This window comes from Dasypus novemcinctus, chromosome 9 (genome assembly GCF_030445035.2).
Source record: "Dasypus novemcinctus isolate mDasNov1 chromosome 9, mDasNov1.1.hap2, whole genome shotgun sequence".
Lineage (NCBI taxonomy): Eukaryota > Metazoa > Chordata > Mammalia > Cingulata > Dasypodidae > Dasypus > Dasypus novemcinctus.
The window spans coordinates 61,446,449-61,465,909 of record NC_080681.1 but is presented as its reverse complement, the minus strand read 5'-3'; the positions used below and the strand labels follow the sequence as shown (position 1 = coordinate 61,465,909).

General features: G+C 39.6%; 1 long non-coding RNA gene across 1 annotated transcript; it reads right to left on the bottom strand.

Moving 5' to 3' along the window:
- Window positions 1-14,318: 14,318 nt before the first annotated feature.
- LOC131279906 (uncharacterized) lies at window positions 14,319-18,764 on the bottom strand. Its single transcript, XR_009187404.1, has 2 exons — window positions 18,184-18,764; window positions 14,319-14,541 (listed from the first exon to the last, which is right to left on the bottom strand). It is a non-coding gene; the product is annotated as an uncharacterized lncRNA (long non-coding RNA).
- Between the last annotated feature and the right edge of the window lie 697 nt (window positions 18,765-19,461).

Here is a 19,461-nt window from a genome sequence, read left to right as displayed (position 1 = left end):
TGTTGGGTGCAATGTTCTATGTGTGTCATTAGGTTGAATTTTTAAATTATGTTCAAATTGTTTATATCCTCACTGACCATTGTTTGCTTGTTTTATGAGAAAGGCAAGTTAAAATTGCTCACTGTTGATTGTGGAATTGTCTATTTCTTCTTTTTGTCCTTTCAATTTTTGCGTTATACATGGGTAGGTACATACAAACTTAGAATCATATCTTACTGGTAAATTGAAATTTTTATTATTCTGTGTTTTAGTTTCCTTGGCTGTTCAGGCAAATACCATGCAAAAGGATGGTTTAAACAATAAGAACTTAACAGCTCATGATTTTGAGGCCAGGAAAAAGTGCAAATCAAGGTGTCATCAAGACAATGCTTTCTTCTAAAAGATTGGTGTTCTAAGGCTGGCTGCTGGTGATCCTTGGTCCTTGGCTCAGATGTCACAGGTTAATGCACATAATGGCCTCTCCTGGCCTCTCCATTCTCTCCCAGCTTCCATTTAATTTAGCTTCTTGCTTCCATTGGCTTTCTCTCTGTCTGCCTGAGCTTCATTCTGCTTATAAAGGACTTCAGTAATAGGATTAATACCCATCCTGATTGACGGGGGCCACACCTTAACTGAAGTAATTTCATCAAAAAGTCCTATTTACAGGGAAGCAGCTGTGGCTCAATCAGTTGGGCTCCCATCTACCATATGGGAGGCCCTGGGTTCATGTCCTGAGGCCACCTCCTGAAGGCAGGCTCACCCGCACGCTGCAGAGAGCCACTGGTCCTGGCACCATGGAGTGCTGCCCAGCCCACAAGTGCCACGGAGAGCCAACTCAGCCAGGTGATGCAACAAAAAGGGAGACAAGCAAAAACACGGAAGAGCGCACAGTGAATGGACACAGAGAGCAGACAGCAAGCAAGCTGCAAGCGGGGGGCCGGGGATTAAAAAAAATTTTTTTAATGAAAAAATAATCTTAAAAAGTCCTACTTACAGTGGGTTCACACCCACAGGAATGGATTATGTTTAAGACCTATTCTGGGATATATACAGCTCATATGTCCCTCTTTATCTCTAGTATTTTTTTTTGTTGTTTGTTTTGTTTTGTATTTGTTTTTTAGGAGGTACCAGGGATTGAACCTAGGACCTCATACAACATAAGGAGCACTCAACCACTGAGCTATATCTGCTCTCCAATGAGTTGTTTTTTTCATAAACAATTTAGCATTATAATATGTTCATTCGAAAATCATTTTGCAGACAGCCCAAGCTACATGTTACCTGTTTTGTTTTGTTATGTTTGTGATTTTAATGTGGATATTAGGAAATTTTAAATTACAAATGTGGCTTATATTATATTTCTTTGAACAGTGCTGTTCTATAGGTTCCATAATTTTTGTTTGTTCTTAATGTTGATCTCATCCAGTTTGATAGATTCTGTAGATGAATACCACCCTCAAATGCATGCATATTTATAAAGTGTAAAGAGTAGTAAGGAGACTACTCTTCTAGCACCTAGCACAGTGCTATTACTTGGTAATATTTAATAAATTATTAGGTAAATGAATTAATGAATTTTATTGAAGCAAAAATACATGAAGATACATTGATCGACTGCTACACATTGTTGCATTAAGCTGGGAATCATACAGTTCAAGAAAGCCTTTGTACATGCCTGGAAACTGTAACTTTGGGGACTTAACCAGTGGCTCACAACTTTATCAGAGTCAACATCAACATTTTAAACATATATTTCTAATGTTCCATTTGCTATCCTATAAAGAAATTAATAGGAAATATACATTTTTAAAGTAATATGATACACTCTTATAGAATGGAGAAATAAGTAGGAAGTAATTTGTAATAAAATAGTATGTATTTCAACCTTGAAATGGTCAGGTACAACTGTGCTAGAGATATAATAAAGTTGGCAGGTGTTTGCTCCTATGAACAAAGAGTAAATATGGATATGAAAGAAATAAGACAATACTCAAATAATATTGTTGACAATTTTCTTTATATTTAACATTTTAAATAAGGGGTAAATGAGCATATGTGTATGGTATTTCTATATTTTTATCTGTATCCATCTCTCTCTATATAACCATTGTGAATGTGACTGCTACAAATGCCAACTGCCAAGATATGCTGTATTGTTTATTCAAATACCAGGAGTGGTGTTGTCATTAATGGAATGTTTTGAAGTGGTGAACAATCCTTGGTAATGCCCCGAAACAAAGTGCAATCTTCCTTCCATTTACACAAAGTAATATTCCTGGAAAATTCAGTATATGTTAAATCCACACAAAAAGTCCTTCTTAAAATGGAGTTGGGGCAGCAGACTTGGCCCAGTGGTTAGGGCGTCCGTCTACCACATGGGAGGTCCATGGTTCAAACCCCGGGCCTCCTTGACCCATGTGGAGCTGGCCCATGCGCAGTGCTGATGCATGCAAGGAGTGCCCTGCCACGCAGGGGTGTCCCCCACATAGGGGAGCCCCACGCGCAAGGAGTGTGCCCCGTAAGGAGAGGCGCCCAGTGCAAAAGAAAGTGCAGCCTGCCCAGGAATGGTGCCGCACACACGGAGAGCTGACGCAGCAAGATGACGCAACAAAAAGAAACACAGATTCCCGTGCTGCTGACAACAACAGAAGCGGACAAAGAAGACGCAGCAAATAGACACAGAGAATAGACAATGGGGTGGGGGGGGGGGGAAGGGGAGAGAAATAAATAAATCTTTTAAAAAATGGAGTTGGGTGCTTGGCTCTGATAGCTATAGAATTTTTTCATCTATGTAAATTTTCAGTGGTGCATCAGAATTTGCGTGGTACTATCTTCTTTATTATAGGGAATTTAGGAGATTTGGTTCTTGTTCACCAAACCCCACCTTGTGGCAATCAATTCCCCACACACCCAACAAATTTTCCAAAAACCCCTGGGGAGCACTACCATCCCTGTGGAGAACCATAGCTCTATGCTTGTATCTAATCTGTCTCGAGGTAGGGCTGAATCCCTTACCCCGCTCTCTTTCCCAAACCTGTAAACACAGTGCATGTGCTCCAGGGCAAAGCAAGCTCATTTCATTTCAAATGCATATCACTGAATTATATCTATAAGCATTTGTTTTTGTTTCTTTCTTATCTTCTTCCAGAAAGGATGTTTTGGTGAATTGGAAAGAGACCTAATTGAAGACAAGGAAAAAACTATCTGGTTGGGAGAAAAGTGGAAGAAAAATAAGCAGGCAGAATGAAAATGGGGGAGAACCTAGTACTTAAAACACATACTCCCAGAGCTTATATACTTGCTAAAAGTGATAAGTAAACTAGGTTGACAATTTAACAAGTGATAATAGATCAGTTACATAATTCAGTTGTCTATAAGAAAAAAACAAATTACTGTCAAGGTAAGAGAGTGGACTCAGAGTCAGACTGCTTAGATTCCACTTAGCTTCTTTCTTACTAGTGGGAACCTTGAGTAAATCACTGTGTGCTTCAGTCCTCCTGCCTAAAAAACATAGGCAATATTTCTTGCCAGTAGAAAAATGAAAATAACTTATAATACCTCCTGCATAAGTTTATTTGGGTGATAAGTTGATGTACATAAAGTACATAAATAGAAGCTAGTTCTAAGTGTTATGTAAGCATTTGTCAAGCAAACGAGCAAAAACAGTAGCACAGTGAAAACACAACTTTTCCTAACAGTTTCACTGAATGCTGCATGGTTGAAATCACGTAGGTTGGAAGCAGGTGAGAACCTCCACATTCATGAATGCTAATCTGCTTGTGCTTCAGTGCCAGAAACTGTAACCAGAGAGCAGAAGATCAGCAGCCAAGGTGACACAGCCACTGTTAGCTGTTCTCTCCAGTATACCATGACTGGTGCTGCCTAGGGAAAACACACAGAGAAAGGGCCCATCAGCTCTTCTTAAAGCAGTGGCATGATGTGCTTAGGGAATCCATGGAACTTCAGCCTCTCCCAAACTTTATCTGGTTTTCTTCACTGTAGGTAAGTCCAAAAGCTTCCAAGGGAAAACGAAGATATTTATTCCAGTTTATAACTAGCCCTGACAAACCAGCTGGGGAGAGAATTTTCTATAACATGAGAACCATGCGGCTCCACCACAGTCTTTTTAAAACTTTAGCACCAGCGAAGTAAATCTTTGAGGCTTTCCCACACTCCCCATCTCCATCCCACCCTCACCAGTTGCAAACCCCTCTCCGTAGTTTCTACTGTGACACCACATCCAGACTTGCCTCACTCCTCAGAGTCTGCACATTCACAAATCTCCACCTTCTCCCACTTCCCTCTTACTCCCCAAACTCCCACATTGTCCCAATTCAACCACTTACTGTAGTTTCTGAACATGTCACCTTCCTTCCATGACTCTTAGACTAATATACATTCAATGCTAAGAATATAACAGAAATCCATACACAACAGAGCTTACCATTATTAAAGTGCTAGTTACTAAATAAGCAACTTCAAAATATTGTACACAGATCTAGAAAGGCAATACTTAACCCACAGGGTGGGTCCCCTAATGGGGACAGTTCAGAAAGAGTGGCAGTAAGCAGCTTTGCAAATGTGTGCTCATTATAAATACACATGTTCTTCTTTTCATGAGGGAAAGTATAATCTATATTTCAATCATAGTGAGAGATATTGGCCAACTTGTTTTAAACTTTTTTATACCCTTAGAAATTCATTGTTGAGATCTCCAACTGTCACTGGACAGAAATGAAATATCTTACTGGAGATTTTAGTTTTTTAAAGGGATGTTGACCTATATGCATGTGGGTGGCAATAAGTACCTTCTGTACAGCTGCTGGGATCTGCAAGGCTCTCTGCATACAGAGGCATGGATGGCCAGAACTCGGTGTGTGGGAAGTGAGGAGAGGGTGGAGTGCCCACCAGGGGCCAGATGTGTGCCTTTACTATTTCCCTTAACCCTCTCTCTCTGGGTTAGGGGAACCATTTTCATCCTCTTCCGGCATTCCTGCAAGCCTATAAAAAAGGAGTATCTGCTCTTTTGGGGGAGGGTGTTGGGAAGTTAGCTTCTGTTCATTCTTCTACCTCTAATTTACTTCCCAAGGTGGGGATGACTTCTCTTCTTGGTGAAGGTGGAAGAAAGGCTCTGAACAATGGGCTCTTTGATTTTTATGCTAGTTGTGCATAGGATAAGAGACTTTTCTTCCATTGCTTCTGTTTCCCTATGGTAAGGACAGTTGGTTTCCAGCCCAGAGTCTTCATGGAGTAGAGTTGTGCCATTTTGAAGGTCGTTTCGTTGCAGGTCCAATGCAAGTTCTCTAAGCTAGCTTGATCATCAATAAGGCTGCTATTTTCATTTCTATCTGATGAAAATGTGATTATTTCTCAATTGGCTCAGAACCAGAGATGTCTTACAGCCCAGAAAGAGCTAGAAGCAACCTTCAAAATGATATAGTTCAAGCTCCTTATTGTGAGGTAAGGAAACTGAGAATTGTATACCCCTTCTGCTGGCCCATCCTTCATGACCCCATCTAGCTTCTGGCAACAAAATAAAGTGTGGTCCCAAGGCTGCTAGAGTGTCTGACCTGGCCCTGCTGCTATAGCCACTGCCCAAACCCTGTCACACCTGGAGGATCCTGCCCTGCATTTGACCCTCACTGGGTCTCTGCTTTCTCAGAGTAGACCTCTTGCCCAGATTGTTCTCACTCACATGGAAGCACCCGTGTCTTCTTTCTACTAAACACTGATCAGAACCTTTGCTTTGCTGGGGACCCTAGCATTTGTGCCCTGTGATATATTCATGTTCTGTATCTGTCCCTGGTGGATTAAAACCTACATACAGACCTCCTACCTCCTTGTCCTGTGCTCTTTCTGCCCACTCCAGGTTGGATACATGCTGTGAACTCTATAGCTCGTCTTAATATCAAACTCTATTAAGTAGAAGAATAGCTTTATCTCACTGTGTGATTCAGAGATGGTTGCTAGGGAAACCATTGGGGATGTGTTTAATTTGTAATCCTGAAATTGCCTTAAATTAGCTGTAATATATGCTCTAGCCTCAAAAGTATTGGGACTGAGCTGACTACCAAACAGGTGAGGAGAAAAGAACAACCACAGGTTGGCTCCCATTGAGATCTATTCACACTCCTTATAAAGTGTTTTTTCATTACTTTGCCAAAAAGCTTAAGGGATTAAAGAGAGAGTCAGAAAGGAACAACACAGTGCCCTTCTAATGGACTAGGAAAGCTAGAAAGACAAAATAATATAGTCCCTCTCTTCTTCTGAATTCAGGTGGTCATGGCAGTGTTTGGAAGGAGCATTACTAGTAATGGAGATGGATAAAATGAACACCTAGAAGGACTTTTTTCCATTTTAATGGATTCAGAATCCTAAAATCATAGTTTGTACTGGACTGGTAATTCCAAATCAGGAGAACCAAGCTCTCTGCAAAGTTTCATCACCTGGCAAAACCAGGATTGTCTAAGTGTAGGATCACAATATCAGATTCAGAAGAATACCCAACCTCTTCTGTTTTCAGATGGCTACCCACACTCTGCTCAAACATTTCTATTGATGAAGAGCTCACTCCTTCCCAAGGAAGCCCATGTCAATAAAACAACCCTAATTTTTAGGAATTCTGCCTTACAGTGAACTAAAAAAAGGCGGGGACACATCTCTTCCTCCATGCAGTTGACTGGTTGCGCTCACAGTGACTCGAATATGTGTCCAAGAACAACCTCTGTCACATGTACCCACTACTGGGCAAGACACACTGGCCCTGGTACCCAGGACTATTCAGACAGCTGAGGAGTCCCATCTTCAGGCAGAGAGAGAAGCACTCTGGAAAAGGGTAAACATTACTTGATGTTGCATTTGATTAGGAATAAAAGAAATAATAGCCTGTGTCTCTCAGGGCTTGCAATGTTCATCTCATTGTGATGAAACAAAATACCAAAGTGCAGTCCCTATTACCTAGGATAAATATTCACATGAAATTCTTCTTTATACAATACAGTTTGAGAACCATTACCATCTGAATGGACAGATTATGACTCAGGGGCTCCAGATGTAGCCATGTGTGCTAAGTCCAGTGGGGTCACTGTGTTCTCTTTTGAGAACAGCATAGTTCCATTAGCACAACTGAATATCACATTAGCTCCTGGCAGCTATGTCCTGATAATGACTCATATTAGATTTTAGAATCAGTGAAAACCTCCAGGCTAGTTCTCCTTTGTTGGTGCAACATCACATGGCATCCAGCCCCAGTACTGTTGAGATTGTGAATGTCCATGGCCCCCTCTAGTGCCTTGTCTGTTTTGACTGTCAAGGTCGGGACTGCACCTTCAGCATTCTGAATTCAGGATTGCAGGGACTGCAACTTCTTGCTTTGTTCTCTGGCACCTCTCCTTGTCTGTAGGGCCCCAAGGAAGTCCCCGCCTGTGGATAGTTGATTTCACTTGCATGAGCTCAGCCTCACCAGCTTTAATTTGTCCAGACCAGCATGTTTCGTGAAGTAAAATGTCTAATCTACCCATTGTTTTCCATTTTCTAGTTCCCTGACAGAAAAGTTAGAAGAAAGGCATGAGTCAAGAAGTTCTGCTTTCTTTCTCATCTGTTGAAGTATCATAGTTTATCTGAGAATATATTCAGAACTTTAGAAAAAGACTTCCAACCTGAGTATTTATATTTTGTATATCCCTTTCACATTCATTAGTTATGCTAGTTATTGTGCTACTTGATTGTTTTAATGAAGAGTTCTTGGATCTGTAAAACTGGCGACATTTTCCAACTTAATCAGTTCAATTTCTCTTATGGAAAGTCTAGTTTGATAAGTGACAAAGCTACAGTAAAGGTACCTCTTCGTGGAAAAGAAAGCCAGGAAGAAATACATGGTCATGAACTGCACCTTTGCACATTCCAAGTCTGAAACGATAGCAGGAGTCACTGTAGCAGCTCTGTGGCAAACCAGGAACTCCAACTCTTAGGTGAAAAAGGGATCCTAGCTTTCCCTCAGGACTTTGCTCAATATTTAATAGGAAACTAACTGCCACGTAAAACTGGGGAAATACATAAAGGATTATTTTTTGCAGTGTGTGTGTGAGTAACTTCAGCCCTTTATTAGGGAGTCAGAACAGTCTGATCTAGAAAGAAGGGATGGAAAGACTGGGTTATATCCCACAACTGCATCTGTAGGAAACATATCAGTATTATACACCTAAAATCATAAGAGTGGACAAAGGCATTTCAGTAGTAAAGAGGAAAAAGGAAGCAATGCTCTTGGCCTCAAATAGGAAAAGCATGGACTTGGGGTGGGGGCAGTAAGAGAAGAAAAAAGACAGTAATCTATAGTCATTTTTCTACTTATTTTATTGAGAAGAATGACTTCAAACTTAACACTGGCCACTGAAGCCAAAATTTTAATATGGAATGCCAAGTACATGGCTCTAAAATTACAGAATTCCTTGGTGCGGAGTTTTGATGGGAAGAATTACAGCTAAAACCACAGTAGTGGATGGTGGTCAACCAAGATAGCAGCATAAGACACTCCTGGGTGCCACTGCCCCACAGAAACTTTGAACCACTTGCAAAAACTGGCTGAGCCATCTTCCTCAAAATTCGAAAAAAAAACAGTTAAAGGGTGAGGGCTTAATCAAGAAAGCAGACTTTAAAAATGGGAGGAGAAGCTTCTGATGCCCTTGTTGGTTCCTCCCCCACTCTTCCCTGTCCTGTTGGGGAGTTAGTCTGCACTCGCTTGTGGGTCTATTCCAGAGGGAGAAGAGTAACCCCTATGTACATACTGAGGTGCCTGTATAGTCAAGCCGACCTATCAGGTGAAGCCTGAAAATCAGAACCTGGAAATTGTCTTAGGCTCACCCTCCCAGGACATACCCTGCAGGCAGAAGCGGAGTGCCCATAGCCAAAGCTGTAGAAAAACAAGTAATCCCAAGTGGCCTGGGGTGAAGAAATTCCTGTTTTAAGGAGGGAGAGAAAGTCTATTTCACAGGGTATAGGGGGCCACTCAAATCCCTGTAAATATAGGGATTCCAAAGGCCAGGAACAAACCGAAGCTCCGGAAAAGATTCAGGCTCAAAGAATGCACTTCACATTGACCTTGGGCCAATCTTCCTGATAGGAGTACTAAACTAAAGGAGAGCACCCGGTCAAAGCAAAGCCAATTTGCAAAGGCTGTGAAAGGTGTTTTTCCTGTTGGTTGGTTTGTTTTTGTTAGCTTAATTCCAGGCACTCAAATTCATAGAGTCAGACTAGAAAAAGAAGTTACAGGGGTGGGGTGGGAGATAAGGAATGCGGAGTTAATGCTTAATTGGTACTTAGTTTCTTTTTGAGGTGAAGGAAAATTTTGGTAGTAGGTGGTAGTGATGGTAACACAACATTGTGAATATAATTAACGCCATTGACTGAAATATTTGGATGTATTTAAAAGGGGATTTTTAGGGTGTGTGTGTGTGGTTTTAGGAGGAACTGAGGATTGAATCTAGGACCTTGTACGTGAGAAGCAGGTGCTCAACCACTTGCACTACATCCACTCCCCTAAAATTTTTTTTTTAAATGTAGGACTACACAATACAGTGAACCCTATTATAAACTGTGGACTATGTTAATAGTACAACTATAATAACATTGTTTCACACTAATGCAAAGTGTCAATAATAGGAAATCTCTGGGTATGCAAGGGATATATGGGAATTCTGCATTTTCTGCATTATTTTTCTGTAAACCTAAAACTTCTCTAATAAAAAAAGAAAAACCCACAGTAGTCATTCCCACAGCAATGCGCTATATTTAAAATGTAGAGACATCAATAATGTATACACTCTTAAGTGGTTTATTAAAAGGCACTTAGAACTCACTCATAAAGAGATAAATGATGTGCACAGCAGCCAGTCCTAATGGCCAAAGTGGGTGAGTCAGCTGTGAATGTTCCCAGAGAAATGTCAGGTGTGGGCGAGCAGAAATGCTCTAGAGAGAGATTTGGGGAGCCCTGAAAATGGGCCTGGAGGACAGTGTCCTTAGGATTCCTGAGCATCTGTTGAGCTCTGCAGGTTAGCTTCACCAAAATGCAATTTGGAGGAGAAAGACAGCCCAGTACCCTCCAGGTCTGGAACACCCCAAGGCAAGAGCTGGGGAAGTTGTAACTTGATTTCACCCAGGGGGTAAACCAATCAAAACTCTATTTCAAAAACTTGTACCTCAGTGGATCTAGGAATCCTCCATTAGCTTTTCAACAATGCCTGTCATAGTTTCACTATGGCAGCTCAGAGATTCTCTTGTATATACAAGGTACTCCCCTGCCTATGGGGGAAAAATGTGAGGCTGATTTGTTTTCTTACTGTGTGTGAGCAGGCAGCCACATGAATGTTCGTCGGGACTATAGGCATTTTGTGCCTTAGGGGTCAGAGATGCTCAATATCCTGCCATGCTCGGTCAGTTTCTCAAAATCAATATGATCCTCATTGTAATACATTATGCTTTGGATGTTTGCAAAAGGCAAACTCCCTGACAAGAAGTTGGTACCCCTTTAAGTTGGTTTCAGTAATTTGTACATTAAAATGATTGAATCCCAATCTTTTCTAATTTAAATTTTAAAATCTCTTAAATTTAGAAAATACAGATCAGCATAAAGGAATGAAAAAAAAAATCTATAGTCCCACTATTTAGATACAGTAATTACTAATATTTCAGAGTCTCTCTTCCCATTCAGTTTTGAAAATGGAACAAAATGGTGCATACTATATATTTTAATTAGCTATTTCCATTTACTATATTGTGAATAATCTTCATCTTTCTTAAATATATATTTCCGTACATTATTTTTAGTTTCAGCCTCATATTCAATCTTATGAATGTACTAAAGGATATACTCTTGTTTGGCTATCCTCTATTGATGATCAGTTAGATTTTCTCCTAATTTTTTATTGTTGTTGTTGTTGTTGTTTTTGCTTTTAACATGTTGAGGTCAGTAATCTTTCTTTTCTTCAGTAAAGGATTTTTTACTGCCAGTGAGTGAAAAGATGCTTGACACCTGAGAGGGTAAGACAATATTGTACAAAGAGTTTAAGATCTATAATCAGGATCTACAATCAAGCAATTTGCTTACTAACCACATGACCTTAAACCAACCAGTTCAACCTCTCAATGCCTCAGTTTCCGCATCCATAATAGAAGAATAACGATATTTACCTAGTGGGATTGCACAGGGGATTAGAGAGATAATATACATAATAGCACTCTTAAACTGTAATTTACTGATAACAAAAATAAATATTACCGTTTTTTTGCAAGCCTCTCATATGTAAAGGCACTTTCCAATGCTTTACATACTATATCTCATTTAATACTCATGGCAATCCTATAAAATACTATTACAATCCATATTTTACACAGGAGGAAAATGACACATGAGCACTAATCTACCCAGCCATGATCACACCATAGACCCATGGCCCAGGCTCAGAGATGAGGACAATTTTCTAATTTGGTTCTAACAATAGTGAGGTGAGTGAAGTAGGTGTTTTGCAAGAGAGGAAAAGAGGCTCAGAGCAGCTTGTCAAATGTCACACTACATATCAGAACAGAAAAACAGCAAGTCCTGACCCCAAAGCACTTGAAAAGGACATATTCCACCCCCCCACACCCTCACCTAGCATATTGGAAAAGGGTCTGGTCTTTGAAGACCTGGCTAGAAATCCTGGCTTTTCCACTTAATAGCTGTGCATCTTTGGTTAACTCCACTTCTCAAATTCTCAGTTCCTTCATCTTTTAAAAGAGATCATAAAAAGGAATAATAATGCTTACCTCACAGAATTGGCTTGTGGACCAAACAAGGTAATGGAGTATATTAGAACTGCCCACCACTGCTGTCCTCCTTCCTCTGAGACAGTCTAGCCACCCCTACCACCTGGCCCTTGGTATTCTGTAGCAGAGGCAAGGGACCCCCTCCTTCTCCACTAAGGTTGATTGGTGGAGATGGGTAGTTAGCTCAAAGAGTAGTCAGCTGACCTCCAGGGAGCAGGGTTACGCTGCTGGCAAAGTTTGATATTAAAACTACAGTCAAAAGTCAAGAAGCAAGGTGAGATTAAGCTTGAGACTTATTAAAGGGACTAAAGTTTTCACAGGAGGATAGCACCCTCTAGCTCTCACCAAAAGGAAATGCAATTCCTCTCTGGGGAACACCATCCTCAATTTGGGTTCCTAGGATTTCCACAGAATAAGTTCAACAAAATATGCACTCTCAAAAAAACATAACTAAACACACAAGAAAGCAAACCACTACAAGTAAGAGGCAGAAGAAACAAAACAAAACAAATTTAGACTTCCAAGGATTTTAGAATAGAATAATCATATATATAATGTGAAATAACTATGTATAAAATTCTTAAAGAAATAGAATATGAAGTCACAGTAATAAGCATGCCATGGCAGACTATCAAAAATGAAATGGTAGATTTGAAAAAGGATTAAATATCACTTTAAGAATGAAAAATCTTATTAATTAACATACAGCCAATTGCATGGGTTAAACAATAGAAGAGAGAATTAGTGAAGCAGAAAATAGAGTTTAAGGAATTAGATATAGCACAATGAGAAAAGATGATCAATAAGAAAGAAATATTAATAAATGATGATTATAGATTCCAGGTAAAGATAGTGGATTGAATACATGCATCTACCTATTTTTCTCTATTTATTTTTAAAAAAGATTTAGATTACATAAATATTATATCAAAAATATAGAGAATACACATATACCCCACCCCCTCCCACACTTTCTCCCATTAACATCTTTCATTAGTGTGGCACATTTGTTACAGTTGATAAACCCATACTGAAGCATTGCTACTATGGTTTACATTATAGTTTATACTTTGCACTGTACAATTTGTAGGTTTTGACAAAATGTATAATGGCCTGGATCTATCATTGCAATGTCATGCAGGACAAATCCAATGTCCCAAAAATGCCCCGTGTTACAGCTATTCTTCCCTCTCCCATCTCTCAGAAACTCTGGTGGCCACTGCCTTTACATCAATGATAAGAGTTCTTCCATTGCTAGAATAATAAGTATATATATAATATATATAATATAATATATAATAATATTATATATTATTATTATAGAATAATAATGAGTCTACTTTAGTCCAATGATCTGGAGAGTAGGTGTTGCAGCTCTGTTGAGATTCAGGTCTCAATTGGCATATGGACAGACGAAAGATTTAAGTCTCTGGGACTTATATGTAACAAGTATAGTGTTAATTATAGGTTCAAATAAAAGGGGCAGAAGAGCCATGAGTAGGAAAATTATAAATGAATCTAATTTTGTTACCCTGGGGAGCATAAATTCAAAGTAAGGCCCACTGACAGGGTGCCAAATTCCTGAGGTTGTTTGCTCTGCCTATAGTGTCTAGATGTCACTATAGCCCTCAGTAGCCCTGCTGTTTGAGGCAATATTTACTGTGACAGTCAATGAGATCCTGCTGAGACTTGCATAAGTGTAATCTCTGGAATGACCTCCTGACTCAGTTTGAAAACTCTTAGCCATAAAAACTCATTTGTATTTAATATTTCTCCCTTTTGGTCAAGGTTTTTTTCCAAATGCATCACTAGTTGGCACTTGGTAATAATCCCTTGGTGCCAGGGAGGCTCATCCCCAGGAGTCATGTCCCATGCCAGGGGGAAATTAGTGCATTTATAGGCTGAATTTGGCTTAGAGAGAGGTCATATTTGAGCAACAAGGCTTTCAGGAGGTAACTCTTAGACAAAATATAATAGTAGGTTAAGTTTCAATTTCACAAGAACAGGGTTCATAAGTACAACCATCAATATAAAGGACCCAGTGTAATGGTCTCTTCTCCTTCACTAGGCACTTCCTATGTATTGGGGGATTCTTTGTTTTTTTTAGTAATTAACTTTTTTATTTTTAAAGAAGTTTTAAATTACATAAATGTTACATAAAAAATATAAGGAATGCCATATGCCCCATTCCCTTCCCTTCCCACACTTTTCCATGTTAACAACATCCTTCATTAATGTGGTACAGTCGTTACAATTGATGAACCCATATTGAAGCATTGATACTAACCATGGACTACAGTTTACATTATAGTTTACACTTTGTCCTGCACAATTTTGTAAGTTATGACAAAATATACAGTGGCCTGTATCCATCACTGCAATGTCATGCAGTACAAATCCAATGTCCCCAAATGTCCCCATATTGTACCAATTCTTCCCTCTCCCATCCCTCAGATCCCTCTGGTGACTGCTGCCTTTACGTCAATGATAAGACTTCTTCCATTGATAGAATAATAATAAGCCTATAGTAGGATAATAAGTCTACTTTAGTTCATTGTTTATTCCCCAGTCTTAAGGATATTGGGATGGTGATGCCCACTCTGCTTCTGAGAGGGGGCTTAGATCCCATGAGGCAGATGGGTGAAGTTATCTTGCTTGCAGTTGCAGCCACTCTCTGTTCCTTGGCATGGGTATTGTCCATCATCATCTCCTTGTTAGTTGTCCTGAGTGAGTCCAATGAACAGGAGAGTAGGTGTTGCAACTCTGCTGAAATTCAGGGCTCAATTAGCACATGGACAAACCAAGATTTAAGTCTCTGGGACATATATTTATCAAGTGTAGTGATAATTATGGGTTCAAATAAAAGGGACAGAAGAGCCATGTGTATAGAACCTATAAATGAGTCTAACTCTGTTACCCTGGGGAGCATAAATTCCAAAGTAAGGCCCACTGACAGGGTGCCAAATTCTGAACTGTTTGCTTATAGTGTCTGAATATCTCTAGTGTCCTGAGAACCTGTTATTCTAGACACTGTTTACTGTGGCAGTCAATGAGATCCTGCTGAGGTGTGCATAAGCCTAACTTCTGGAATGACCTCCCAACTCACTTTGAAATCTCTTAGCCATAAAAATTCATTTGTATTTACCATTTCCCTCTTTTGGTCAAGGTCTTTTTCCAGATTCATTACTATTGGTGCTTGGTAATAATCCCTCAGTGCCAGGGAGGCTTATCCCTGGGAGTCATGTCCCACACCAGGGGGAAGGTAGTGTGTTTATACGCTGAGTTTGGCTTAGAGAGAGGCCACATTTGAACAACAAGGAGGCTTTCAGGAGGTAACTCTTAGGCAATATATAATACTAGACTAAATTTCAATTACACAAGAAACTTCATAAGTGCAATTATCAATGTCAAAGACCTGGCATATTGGTCTATCTTCCTTCACTAAACATTGCCCTTGCACTAAAGGGATTCTTTCTGTCCTATTAGAGAATGTAGCAGAACTCTTGGGGGATTCCTGATGCTGTAAAGTGGGTTTTCTCTTGTCATTCAAATATTTGTTTAAATATTACCTTTTGGGGAGGTCTTTCCTGATCACCCAACTTAAAGTAGTTAATCACTGTTACATCTACCAATTTTAATATTTCTGTATAGCGCTTATCATGTATGATGGTTTTCTTCTCTACTCTTTTTTTATTATATCAATTTTATTGATACTTATTAATAAAGCATAAATCCATCCAAAGTGTACAATAAATGGTATTCAATATAATCACATAGTTGTGCATTTAGCACTTCAATAATTTTTAGAGCATTTTCACTATTCCAGTAATAATAATAACAATAATAAACAAAAACTAAATATACAAAACTTATCACCTCTTGATTTCTCTATACTTCCCCTACCATACATAGCTGCTATTCTGTTTCCTTCTCTCTAATTGTATTTATATTTTGTAGACAGTCTTATATATGCAACATCACCCATATTCATAATTTACATGAGGTTTCACTATGTTATACAGTCCCATATTATATTTTTTAGCTTTCCTTCTAGTAATATAAATGTCCTTAGGCTTTCCCTTTCAACCACTGTCACACCCATATAATAGCTCTAAGTCACAAACACCATGATGTGCTCTCACCATTTCCATTCATTTCCAAAAATTTACAAACAACCTTTTAACCAATTCTTCACAGATTAACCATCAGCTATTTTCTCTACCCTCACTCTATTTTCTAGCACCCTATATTCTAATTATTAATTACATTAGTTTACATAATATATTTAGTTCATAGTAGCTCAATCATATAGTATTTGTCCTTTTGTATCTGGCTTGCTTCACTCAACATAATGTCCTCCAGGTTCATCATGCTGTCATATGCTTCACAATTTCACTTCTTCTAATAGCTGCATAATATTCCATCTTGTGTATGCATCACAATATATTTATCCATTCATCAGTTGATGGACACCTGGGTTGTTTCTAACTTTTGACTATGATGAATAATGCTGCTATGAACATTGGTATGTAGATGTCTATTTATGTCACTGCTCTCAGTTCTTCTGGGTATATACTTAGCAATGGTATTGCTGGATCACATGGCAAGTCTATATTCAACATCCTTAGAAACTGCCAAACAGTTCTCCACAGTGGCTGTGCCATTCTACATTCCCACCAACAGTGAATAAGCATTCCTATCTCTGCACATCTTCTCCAACATTTAGTTATCCAACCTTTTAATAGTGGCCAGTCTAAGGTGTGAACTGATATCTCATTGTAGTTTTGATTTGCATTTCCCTAATTGCTAGTGATATTGAACATTTTTTCATGTGTTTCTCTACCATTTGTATTTCTTCTTTGGACAATTGTGTTTTCAAGTCTTTTGCCCATTTTTTAATTGGGTAGTTTGGTTTTTATTGTTGAGTCATATGATCTCTTTATATGTCATGGATATCAAATATATATCAGATAGGTGATTGCCAAATTTTTTTTTCAGTTGAGTCAGCACATGCATCTACTTTTATTCTCTTCCCCAAAACATTTAAAACTACAATAAGACATTTTTAGAATGACATAAACCTACAAGGATGGGCAGAATGTAAGAAGAGAAAATAGAAACAAACTTCTGGAAAAGGGAAGTAGATGAACAAGTTATAATAGATTTATCAGAGCTAAGAAAGCCAAATTCTAAATTGACAGTGGAAAAACAATTGAACCAATTCAATTTGCATGCTAAAACAAACCCAAAGAAAGGAGAAAAAAGAACATAAGACAGAAAAAAGAAAAAAAGACACTAAAAATAACTGACCAAAAGAGAAAATATTGATAAATCAACTACATTAATATCATCAAAAGACACCACACGGAAAGTGAAAAGCTCCAAACTGGTAGAAGATATTTGTAACAGATATAACTGACAAAGAATCAATATCCAGATTATATATTTTTAAATTCTACAAATCAGAACAACGCAATAAAAAATGGGAGTAGAGTTCTAATAGATATTGCACAAAAGAGGAAACATAGATGGCAAATAAACATATGAAAATCTTTAATCCTTTACTAATTGGGGAAGTGAAAGCTAAGACCAATGAGATACTATTTTACACACACTAGATTGGGAAAATTAAGACAATACCAAGAATTTGTGAGAGCATGTATTAAAGAGAATTTTTATACACTGCTAGTATCAGTGGAATTCATATAATGACTTTGCAAAATAGTTTCCTCCTATATATTAAAAAGGAAAATCTGCAAGCTCTATGACCTATCAAATCAACTTCTAAATTTATACCTAGAGAAAGTCTTATACATGTGCATTGGAAGACATGTACCAAAATGTGAAAAGGAATAAACTAAGTTATGGGTTTCAACATGCATGAATTTCACAAGCATAGATTTACAGGACAAAAATGTAGATTGCATAAAGTATGATCTTTTCCTAATGCCCCAAACAAGCAAAGTGAAGTAATGTGTTATTTAAAAATTCATAAATATATGATTAAGTTTATCAGTAAAGCAAAGGAACATAAATAAAGAACCATAATCTCTTTTTAGCTATTTTTCAATTCAAGGGCCCCCAGCATCCATCAAAGGGCTCCTTCTGAGTTATATTTCTAGAGAACACAGCACATGAGTTCAAAGCCCAGTGACTGGCTGGGAGCTGTGTGGACCCCAGGGTAGCACGGGATCTGGATGATGGCAAGAGGAGAAGCAGAAGCCACCAGCCTCTGCCAAAGGCTCCTGCAACAGAGTCAGTGCTGCTGCCTGGCCACCAGGTCCTCTCCCTATCCTGCTCAGAGAGACCTCTTTACCCTCATCTCCATAAGCAGTCACCCAGCAAGAGGATAGGTTATTCAACACAGTCATTGTCATGGAGGTGAACAAAGAGGCAAGTCACGACCTTAGTCTGGAGCCAGTGGTTTGCCGGTCCAGCCCAGTGGAGAAGCACAGCAGGACCAGTCAATTTCCCCATTCATCTGTGCTCATCTGCCCCACACCTGAAGAGGCCAAACAGAGGGTTATAGACCAGAGTCAGTGTAGTGAACCTTCTTCTCTCTGCTTTCCTTTTCAGCTTTTATGATGTCATGGATGACCTTGGATCATGTGACTCCAATGATCTCTGAACAGGGATGATCTGTGATCTCAATTCAGACACTCAGTGAGTGATTGAGGCTGGAGGAAAGAAGCACCATTCCATGGTGAGGGGAAGAAATTGGTGAAAAGTGATAAAGAGTGGCTAACCTGGGTGCTATTCTTGTTTTGCCTCTCTCTAGCCATATGACCCTCTTCCAAAAAGAGAGGGCTCAGTTCTCATTCAGACATGATGCAATCCTCTGGAGGGCATTTACATGTAGGGGGAATTTTGGGGTCATCACAAGGATGGGGGACCCTGCTGACCTTTAGTGTCAGGGGTCAGGGTGCTTCCTGCCCTTCAGTGTCAGGACCACAGCAGTGTCCCTATTGAGGGGCAGTGGACCTAACAGTCCTGCGAGCCTGCATTTCTACAAATCCTCTATATGATGCTCACTGCCCACGGAGAAAGATGGGATATTTTATGAAGCATGCAGCTCTCTGCCGAAACCGCATGTGTCCCCTGGTCCTAATTTTAGGATCTTTAGGGCTGTAGATGCTCTATTCTCACTAATTTCCTGCTTGGAAGCTGAGTTGCCCTTGCAGATTTAGTTGAACTTGGTTGAAGTGGATAATTATGACCATTTGTCGGCTAGTACCGTCAGGCAGTGGGAGCAGAAAACCGGCCTGCTCCGGTTCTAACTGCAGCCTCAGAAAAACGGTGTGTTCTGGGCTTTGTCATCCTGTGCAAAGCTCAGCAGTGCCCTCCTCTGGGGACACTGGAAACATACACAACTGGCTGCTCTGAGAAAATGACTTGACCATAAGGAGAAAAGGCCTTGGCCCCCCATGCAAGTACCTTCGTAAACACTAGATAGAGGGAGCCCCCTCTAGGAGAAGAAACCACAGGCCAGGGCACAGAGCTCAGTGAGGGCAAAGAAAAGTTTATTTCAGACCTCACTGCTCTCCTGACCAGGCATTCTTGTGCAGTGCACAGACTGTACAACCATACCTAGTGGTGGGACCCTCTCACTCCCAACCAATCCAGTGACTCCTTCTTGGCTTCTTCCAGGAGTCTGTCTCTCTGTAACAATCCTGCGGCTGCCGG